Source organism: Mytilus galloprovincialis, chromosome 2 (assembly GCF_965363235.1).
Source record: "Mytilus galloprovincialis chromosome 2, xbMytGall1.hap1.1, whole genome shotgun sequence".
Lineage (NCBI taxonomy): Eukaryota > Metazoa > Mollusca > Bivalvia > Mytilida > Mytilidae > Mytilus > Mytilus galloprovincialis.
The window spans coordinates 96919464-96930217 of NC_134839.1; the positions used below are offsets into that span (position 1 = coordinate 96919464).

A 10754-nucleotide genomic window follows, 5' to 3' on the forward strand; every position below is an offset into this window, starting at 1 on the left:
ATCGATCAAAAGTCCGGAAAATGATAACACTGTTAACACTATGATAAAACTGTAAACTTGTGTTGTTTATAATATAATTGAAGTTCTTCGTGTACATATTGTCAATACATCATTTTATTACTTCAAAAAACAAATTTGGTGTAGAAATTGCCTCCCCTGCCTCATAGGTAGTTACGGCCCTGACGTTACATGCAATATCTGCGCCCCATGGACAAATTCTCCATTTATTTGAGCACAGTTTCTGTGCCTTTTGTTTAATGTTAAAATCATCTTTCATTAATCTTTAACTCACTGATAGCATTGAGTTATTATTTACATGTCAGAAAATAATGGAAGCTAATTTTGTCCCTTTGGTATCTTTTGTCCCTCTTTTAAGTAGGGTGGTTCAAAAACAGGAATCTAGTCCACACTAACATGATGCTAAATCCATGACTGGTAAAATTTGGTCATCATAGAAGACCATACATTGTTGTTTATTATTTGTAAATCTTTTTATGTTATGTTTCTTTCTATTTTGTGTATTTAGGATTACGGAATTTCTCATTTCCCCCGAAAAACAGTTGAAAATAAAAATCAAAATCAAGCAAACAACAGTAAACAAAAACAAAAAAAAACAAAAAAACACTCAGAATAGTTAAAAATCACGAATATCGAGACATCTGTTCATTAATGAAGTGATGACCTAGAGATAATTTTTCGTATCCCAGGAATAGATTACATTAGCCGTATTTGTAATTTTGGGTCCTCAATGCTCTTCTTCTTTGTACTTGTTTGGATTTATAACTATTTTGATATGGGTGTCGTCACTGAGTCTTTATGTAGACGAACGCGCGTCTGGTGTATTAAATTATAATCCTGGTACCTTTAATCAACTATAAACTATACATAGCAACTATCGCTAATCGTACGGCTTTCACAACGAGCAAAGCCCATGCATATCGGATAGAAGGCGATAATCAACCCTGACATGGCAAATTTAAAGCATTTCAATCAAATAAAATCACGGCCTGAATTTATATGTTCAAAACAATAAACGAAAACACAATATTATATTCAGCAAATAACGATCACCACCGAATCGCAGTCTTCTGACTAATGACAGAATATTTCAGGTTAATCTTGTTTGCAGCCCCACCCCTTCCTAAGCTAGGACAGCCGTGTAACATCAATATCAATATCAAATAACAGCTAAAAAAAAATCAGTCATCTGCTTTGCAGCAGTTAGCATAATTGCTAAAGGGACTTTTGTTTGTTTGTGTAATTATACATATGTAACACTCAGAAACGTGTCCTTCCCCCCAAACGTGTCCGATTCCCCCAAACATGTCTAGTTGAAAACTGCGCCAAAGCGTGTCATTTGTATAAACGCCCAAACGTGTCCATTTCTCAACTAACCCCCAAACGTGTCCAATCCCTAAAACGTGTCCATATCAAGAGTTATTTGGTTATTGCTATTTCATTAACGTATACTAATTTTACCATTTCATTAAAAATATACATAAGCAAGTTAGTACTTTTTCAAAACGGAAGAATTAAACTGGCTTAAAGTGGGGGCGTCATTTCGGCTATTTCGTTTGTAAATTGTAAGCAAACATGTTGAGTTAAACAGTACAGTTAACGGGTCAAAGTGTCCCTTTCTCTGCGCGTTAAAACTTTAATGTTCTCTCTAATTATGCATGAAATACTGACAACTGGACAATTCGCAATCAACAGCCTAAAGTTAATTTATTCAGTAGAACTGAAAAAAAACATTAAAACTTGTACGTTTTCTCTAACTTGCATGAAATACTTGCAACTGGACAATATGCAACCAGCAGTCTAGAGTTTATCTTAACAAAAGAACAGTAAAAACATGAAAACATGTATGTTTAAATGTAAAACAAAAAAACAAAACAAAAAAAACAGGTAGCCTATGTTCTCTCTAAATAGAACTGCAAAAACATTAAAACTTGTATGTTCTCTCTAGATAAATATGCATGACATACTAGCAACTTTACAATACGCGATCATCAGTTTAAAGTTTAGTTTAAAGTTAATGTGTACAGTACAACTTTAAAAACATTAAAACTTGCAAAACTATTGTGCGCTCTAAATATGCATAAAGTACTTGCAACTGGACAATACGTAATCAACATTCTAAAGTTTATTTATACACTACAAAAAAAATTTGCATTTAAAACCGGCGTTGATCACATAACAGTAATATTCATAAAAAAAGAATCTATAAAACTTATGCATGAAATATTTGGCACTGGACGTTATGTTTCTTATCGTGTGTCTTTAGTGATGGTGGAAACCTAAAATTTATTAAAAACCCGGATAACAAGTTTATAATTTGATGGGCTTTTGAAATACACACAAACTTTTGACAAAAGTAAAAAAAAATACTGTTAAAACCCCGCCATGCAATATTCGGATAAATATTAAAGGCATCATCAGAGTTTATAAGTACAAAATAATTTAAAACAAAGTTAACGATAAATTTAACTCCAGAACTATGTGTATGTTCGCTCTAATCGAATATGAAATACTTGCAACTGGACAATAAACAACTGCAGTTAAAGTTACTTAATAATAACAGATTAATTTTGCAATTATTATAATCATTAAAAACCTACATCGAACTAACTTAATCTGATAAATGACATCTTCATCACGTGTATCTCCCATCATAGAATTGCCGTAAACGTTATCAGCGATTTTATTTAAGAGATACATGTAAAAGCGCTAAAACGCGTGTAACGTTTTGGCGTTAAATATTGGACACGTTTTGGCGAATAACAATTATCGGACACGTTTGGGGGTTATGAAATCGGACACGTTTGGGGAATATTGTACATTTCGGACACGTTTAGGGAGAAAAGACACGTTTGGGAGAATCGGACACGTTTGGGGGGAAGGACACGTTTGGGAGTGTTACACATATATATGTCGTAAATGTAGGTCATTTTGTTTTTGTTTCAGAAGAACAACACAAAAACTAGTAATTTTATACTCATACCATTGGTAATATTGTTTATAAGCTGCATGATAGCTTGTTTTGTATTACTGGTGACTACGGACAGACTAAGAGCAAGAGAATCTGGATTAACATTTTTCTTCCTGGTCACAATATCAATAATGTTTACTCCTAAATATCAAACATTTATACATACAACAAATAACAAAGGGACTCAGAATTCCGCTTTATTATATATCATTTTGAAGATGCTAACTTGTGCGTGTTCTGTTTACTTTTTACAGCGAACATCTAGCACGAATGAATTGATTTCATTTAAGTTATTTTTCGAGACTTTGCATTTTCCGAATATAAAAAATCTTTGTCTCTGTGTTTCGATCTTGTTGACTTCATTTTTGTGTCAGTGTGTTAATTATTTCAATGCCAGAACTAAAGTTGGAAGATGTGTTGTTCATTTGCCCATGTATTTTTCGTCAATTATAATTTCATTTCTACTGGTATTAACGTCTTCCTCGGTCATTGACATATCCCACAATTCTTGGGCTAGTACTATAGGTTTACTTTCTGAAGAAATCAAAATTAGTGCAGATAATATTGCATTGTACGGAACTGTTGCGGGACTACTTATTCTACCGATATTGCTTGATATATTGAATGACAGAGTTATACTGCCGAGTGACTTTAGTATGTATGAAGCCGTTTTAACAACACAGCGTTTATTAAGTAGAACATACAATACAACAAAAGCAACACCATTTAACATATCAGCTAATAATAAAAGAAATGTCAGTCGAGTATACATATGTACTACAATGTACCAGGAATCCCAAATAGAAATGGACAGATTACTAGCTAGTATAAGAAATGTTTCGGTATCAAAGCTTTTGAAAAGAGAAAACGTAGTTTTAGAATCCCACCTATTCTTAGATAATGGCGCAGATGGACAACAGATTAAGCAGTTTGGTCTCCAGCTACTGGGCCTAATTGAAGAAATTTAATTACAGATAAGGATGAAGAAGTCATGTTATATACCCCATACGGAATACAGCTTTCGTGGAAGATTAACAATGAAATACCATTGTTAGTTCACTTGAAAGATAATTCAAAGGTCAATCAAAAAAGCGTTGGAGTCAGGTAATGTACATGAAGTATGTTTTGAACTATCGGGCGTCTGAACATTTGTCGAAAAATTTCTCCTACACAAGTTTGTTTCCTGTGGAAAAATGCAATTCCGCTCGAAATAATTTGACAGTTCCTGACAATAAATACAAGCCGCTAATAAAAGATCCTGAATATGAGATTACCAGTGTTGAAACAGAGACGACAGCCGCCCCTTACGTCGAAATATGCATAGGCGATACGGGCGCAATTGAAAATCGGTCGGTCATGAATGGATTATCAAACAATATATATACCATAACAGATTCACAACAAATTTACCACGAAGAGTTTGCATTTGATTGTGATGATTATATTCTGGCAACTGATGCAGATATGACTTTTGTGGATACAAGTATCATGGATGTTCTACACATGTGTGAATCCGACCCAAATGTTGGGGCGGTCTGTGGTAGGACACGCCCAAAAGGAGTACATATTCACCCTATTGTTTGGCTGCAGATTTTCGATTATGCTAAAGGTAAATTTGTGTATAAAATGAATATGTTTACCTTTTTGTTAGAGTAATGTCTGTGATCCCGTAAAGAAGTATAACCCCGTCGCACATTTTGTATGTTTCTGTAAATTAAGTGCTTGTAATTCTGTGTGAGTCATTACTTGTTGTCTATCATAATAATGTCTTTTAATGTTTCATAAGTTGTTTAGGGTCTGTCGAGTCAACTGATCTTTACAGATTGTTCTTGGCCTGGGTGTGCTGTAACGCTTCTGTCCTACGTACGAAGTTGTTTGAGTGCTTGCAAACATGTTAATCAATATGACAGCGTGTGCTATCAAACCCAGGAATTTGTAATTGTAAAATGTTTTTGATGCACCATGTTTTAAAGCGTTATTTACATCATATATAATAATCGCAAGTCATCAACCTTAATAAAAGCTACCTGTTTAATATTTCCCTGCTTTGAAACAAAAAGTTAAACAAAAGTTAGAAAAAGGCATATTTTGGAAAAAAGTTCCTTTAATCAACAAAATCCTTTGATTCGGAATAAGAATAAGAAATAAATTATTTGGAAAAATGGTTACCATTACCTTATAGTCACTGCAGTTTTTATTCATAGTTAGGGTTCTACACGTCAATCAAAAGTTGAAGACGTAAGTTGGCGATTCATATCTCAATTGTTGTCGTAATATTTTATCAAATGAACATATAGTCTTTTAACAATTTCACAATTTGTTCCTGGGTTCAAGCAATAGTTTAAAGAGTGCACATTCTGTTATATATTTTACAATTGTTTTATAAACATTTACCGTCAGTATAATCATTATTAAATTGTTGTATTAAGCAGTGACTTTCCGAAAAATTAGACTCGGATGAGGACTGTGACTCAAACTTTTGTCTTTAGTTTCGCTGCATAAATGATCAACATAATTTTGTTCTTGAATAAATCAGGGTAATTACAAGCTTATACACGTAACTTCATATATATTGTTTTGAATACTTTCTATTATTATTATTTCTCTACATTAACATCATTCTGGTATATTTGTTTTTTTCATAATAAACACGCACCATTGTACTTTTAGATTTCTGGACAATTAAAAGTTCTCAGAACATTATTGGTTCAGTTAATTATGTGTTGTCCAGGATGTTTTAGTATGTATAAACTAAATGCTGTAAGGGAGATTGTTGACGAATATTCAAGACCAGTAGAAAAAATGGAAGATATTTTTACAAAAGACAACGGTAAAAAAAAATGTTTACTTTTTTTAGTTCATATTTGCATTATTCAATATTTTAGAATTCTTCATGTTCTTCTCCTATATATATATTTCCGTAAAAGAGTACATTCGGCTAACCTTTGCCTTATATATTTAAATTTTTAACTAGTTGATTCTTACATATCATACATTGAAATTGACTTCACTCAGACATTTTAAAGGATTACTGCATACATACATGATACTAAGTTTAGTGTGATAAAATTGAGAATGGAAATGGGGAATGTGCCAAAGAGACAATGTTCATTTTCTTGAACTAGTACAATTTTATTTAGGGGCCAGCTGAGGACCACTTCCAGCTGCGGGATTTTCTCGCTTCGTTGTAGATCCATTGGTAGCCTTCGGCAGTTGTCAGCTATTTGGTCGAGTTGTTGTCTCTTTGACATATTCCCCATTTCCATTGTCAATTTTATTATTTATACTTATTTACTTACCAGTTTCTTAGATCAATCAATAAAGAAAATAAATGATATACTGGATTAAACAAGACAAATAAACGTTGACTATTTCAGGTGAAGACAGATGGATGTGTACATTATTGATGTTGAAAGGATGGAAATTAAGATATTCCAGTAATGCTAGAAATACTACGTTCTGCCCAGAAGATACGTATGAGTTCATGAAGCAACGTCGTAGATGGTTACTGTCAGATTATGCAAACGCAATATTGGTTTTTCGAAAACTCAGAGCCTTGCTATCCACTAACGATGCATTTTCTGTTCTTTATGCCTTATACTTGGTGGAAATATTTCTTATAATGGTTCTATATCCTGGGTCTACAATCGTAATGATGTGTCTCGGTTTGGAATTGGCGACTGGAGCCCCTCTCATCTTTGCAACACCTGTCATAGTTGCCATAGTTGTTGCCTACTGTTTGATGTTACTAAGTGATGTTGTCCCAACAGTACAGTTGATAATTACAAAGATTTTGATCATGGTCTTTGGAGTAGGAACAGTCTACGTATTTGTAGCTTCTACTGTTATTATATTTAAAGACTTAGCAAAAGGTAGGTGTTACACATGTAGCTTAGTGTTGTTTAACTTGCTTACAATAAAAATAACAATTTGTGTTTGTGAAAAACATTAAAGGGAAATGAAAAATGAAACGAAAAGAGGTTATGAAAGTATTTCTGAACTGTGTCTTGCATTAGACATGATTGTAGAAAAAAATGCTTTTTGTAAGCAGGAACGGGGGCCCAATTATTTGCCCCATTGGAACGCATTGAAAATCATAGTAAATACATAGGGTCCTGTTCAATAAATAATTTTGATAGCCACCTTTGGACTTCTGGTTCATGTTAGGAATTCAATTTGAAGTGTCAAAGTACAATCTCAGTGCCTCATGACCGGCATTCCATTGCAAAATTTTGTTTTTATTGACAACAGGGTCAGTCGGTCTACTTCCGGGGAAGAATAAAGGCTGCACATGGTAGGACCGGTTCGCTTACATCAACCATAACGGCAACACATGTCCTCACAAATATTTATTGTACATTGTTTGAAAGTTGAATAACGGCTTTCTATAATACGTCCCTACAATGAGGGCTCTAAAAACCCTCTAGTTATCTTGAAGCACAAATATGAAAATAAGAATTCGTTATTGACTTCTTATGCATAATGCGTTATGTATATGGAACTTGCATACCATTAACATAAAGCTAATTGCAAACTAACGTATTTTATATTTAAAGGACCAGTATATGTGTATTAATGATAACGTATATATCAATCTGCAGTATATTTTATAAATTTTTATACTTCCACAAACTAGGCTTCCAAGATGGACATTTTGAGCACGCAGAAGGTATTTTGGTAATGCTTATATTTGGTAGTTACATCTATGGAGCTATGCTATACCCAACAGATATATGGATACTGGTAACGGGTGTCGTCTACTTGTTCTTTATTCCGTTTATGAATATGATACTACCTCTCTACGCTATATGTAACATTGTGGACCAATCATGGGGAACACGTGATAATCACGACCGACACTCGGCTAACCGAGAGATAGGTCAGTTAATCTATATTGAGTATGCGGCTATATCGGCGGTGGGTCTGTTAATCGGGTTGGCTAAAGTCTGTTAATCAGGTGTTATCGTGAAAATCAGTGCAAGGTCAGCATGTTTCATTGTATAACTTTTTAATTATATTTATATCATAAAAACTATTCATGTCTGACAAAATGATTTGGAGTACTGAATCCAGGGGTGTGATTATTTTTTTTCTAGCTTCAATAAACGATCTATAAAATGAAAAGGCGAGTTACTCATCAGTAAATTTATACACATTTTACACACACACAATGTACACAAAAATGACAAGTTGGTTGAGTTTACTTGCATGCAATCTTTTGAACATTGAAAAAAGACTGGCATTATGTTTGTTTACCATATTAACATCAATATGTGAAAAATCTACACGAAAAACGGTATTTTGGTGACATAAATCTATTTTTTGATAAAAATATGGTCAGTTAATGGGTCGGATGTATAAAACTCGGTCTGTTAATTGGTCTGTTAAGAGTTATGAATGACATTACAAGTATAATTTAATTGCTATATGGGGTGTTATCTGAATAAAGAGATAGGCCCAATATTAGTGTCTAGAATAAATGGAAACAACACATGAACAATGAAACATAAGTTTAGACAATGTAATCTGAAAATTGATAGAAATAATTTTAAAAAGTGTAAAATCAAAGTAATATTAATTTCATCAAAGAATGGTCGCATATATCATGTGGATTATGTTTCGTTGATATGAATTGCACCAATTTGTCATTTATATAGTTAACAAGTACATAAATCAGAGATAAACTTCGTAATGTTTTGATTTTTTTTATCAAATGAACTCAGTGGCGGATCCAGGGGGGGGGGGGGGGGGTTCCGGGGGTGCGCACCCCCCCTTTATTTTTGCCGATCAATGCATTTGTATCGGGACATATGTTTTGCACCCCCCCCCCCTTTGCCCTGGGTGCCCTGGGTTAGCACCCCCCCCTTTCGAAAATTCCTGCATCCGCCCCTGGAACTGAAATATGTTTATAATACAAACAAATATAGACAAACCTTTCAACATCAACCTTTCTCTACACCACCTTGAAGGTCACTCGATAGAAAAACAAGCACGTTTGCGGACTGCGAGTCGGCTAAATGACTTACGATATCATAGGAATACATCATTACTCGAAAAATAAAATTAATATTATGCATTTATTGTGATTTACAGGAATATAAAATTGTCTTGTTGTTACATTTGTACACATTAAATCAGCACCCAACACTAATATAAAAAAAACTTACTAATGTCTATTTCTTGTTTAGAACCAGGGTTTAGAACTTGGTACAGACATTTCCTTAGGCGGCAGAAAATGAGAATGATGACTCGGTACAAAGGAAAATACATACCGGAAATAAACTCCTCATAGATACCAGGATTGAAATTTGATATTTGCGCCTTATATTTACGCCAGACACGCCTTTCGTCTACGAAAAATGTTTAATCGACCAAAAACAAAGTTGAAAAGCATTGGGGAAATACAACTTATACCGGCGTCACACATCAGCGTATAGCTCCGGCGTGTTAAAAAAATCATTTACGCTGCCAATATACTTTAAACGTGTATTGGGCGTACTAGAAGCGTACGTAAGGCTAAGCGTTTATCCTGCGTTCAAGAAACGTATGTTGGCGTAAGTTGTATGTTTCCTCGGGTTGTAGCGTTCATCAAGCGTATTTACTGTCTTTCAGTGGCTAGAGGTATAGAGGGGGGTTGATTTCTCATAAACATGTTTATCCCCTCCGCAATTTTGCGCCTGTCCCAAGACAGGAGCCTCTGGCCTTTGCTAGTCTTATATAATTTTTAATTTTAGTTTCTTGTGTTTAATTCGGAGTTTATTATGACGTCCATTATCACTGTCCTAGTATGCATATTTTTTAAGGGGCCAGCTGAAGGACGCCTACGGGTGCGGGAGTTTCTCTCTACACTGAAGACCCATTAGTGGCCTTTGTCTGTTGCCTGTTCTATGGTTGGGTTGTTGTCGCTTTGACACATTCCCCATTTCCTTTCTCAATTTTACCTTTGTTTTTCGACGTACTTCAAACTTATGCAACGCGCTTTGAACGATTGCTAAGCGTTCCTATTGCGTGCAACTAACGTATACCGACTTTGTCAGTTTTCTCTGTACGTTTGGTGCACGCTGGTCTGTCCGCCAATGTGTGACGCCGGCATAAGGTTATCTATTCCTGAGGTAGAAAAGCCTTAGTATTCCAAAGAAAACGCATGTAATTTAACCAGCTGAATTGCAACACATGACAGACTCATAGATGTTACAGACTTTGAACAGACAAAAAAATAAGGCTGATTGATAACTTGGCGTAAATAATAAATTCATGCGAATTCGAGTGGCCAACCAGTCCATATAACGCTTATTTGTCAGAAGTGACACACCCTTTTAATGAAATGCAGAGAAAAAAAATTTAAAATAAAAGTGCTCTTTCTATATATAAGGATACTGTTGCACCGTATTGTAATTTTTTCGTCATAAGTACATCTCATTTTTTTCAGTGTGAAAATATAAACTCAAGGTAGTAAGACTATTGTCGTGGCTAAATAACTCTTAACTGACACGATTTAAATTGTCCAACCCATTAACAGACTGTATTCCCCTAATATTGATTAAAATGTGGTATAACTCAACTTATATAACAATTATGAAATATTTATCAATGACAATTGATTTTTTAGAACCAAACTACTACTTTGTGTCCTTTAAATCATATCTAAAATGGTTTTTGGCCTTTTATCTAAAATATTGCTATGCGTACAAGCATAAAAACCACATACTTGCGCGACGCCTTTTCGTTTTACTTGAAATTGCGCAGGCTATGCATTTTTTTTAAT

The 10754-nt window shown here is 34.3% G+C and overlaps 1 pseudogene; it reads left to right on the forward strand.

Moving 5' to 3' along the window:
* Positions 1 to 3832: 3832 nt before the first annotated feature.
* Positions 3833 to 9090, forward strand: LOC143062583 (chitin synthase-like; annotated as a pseudogene).
* Positions 9091 to 10754: the final 1664 nt, after the last annotated feature.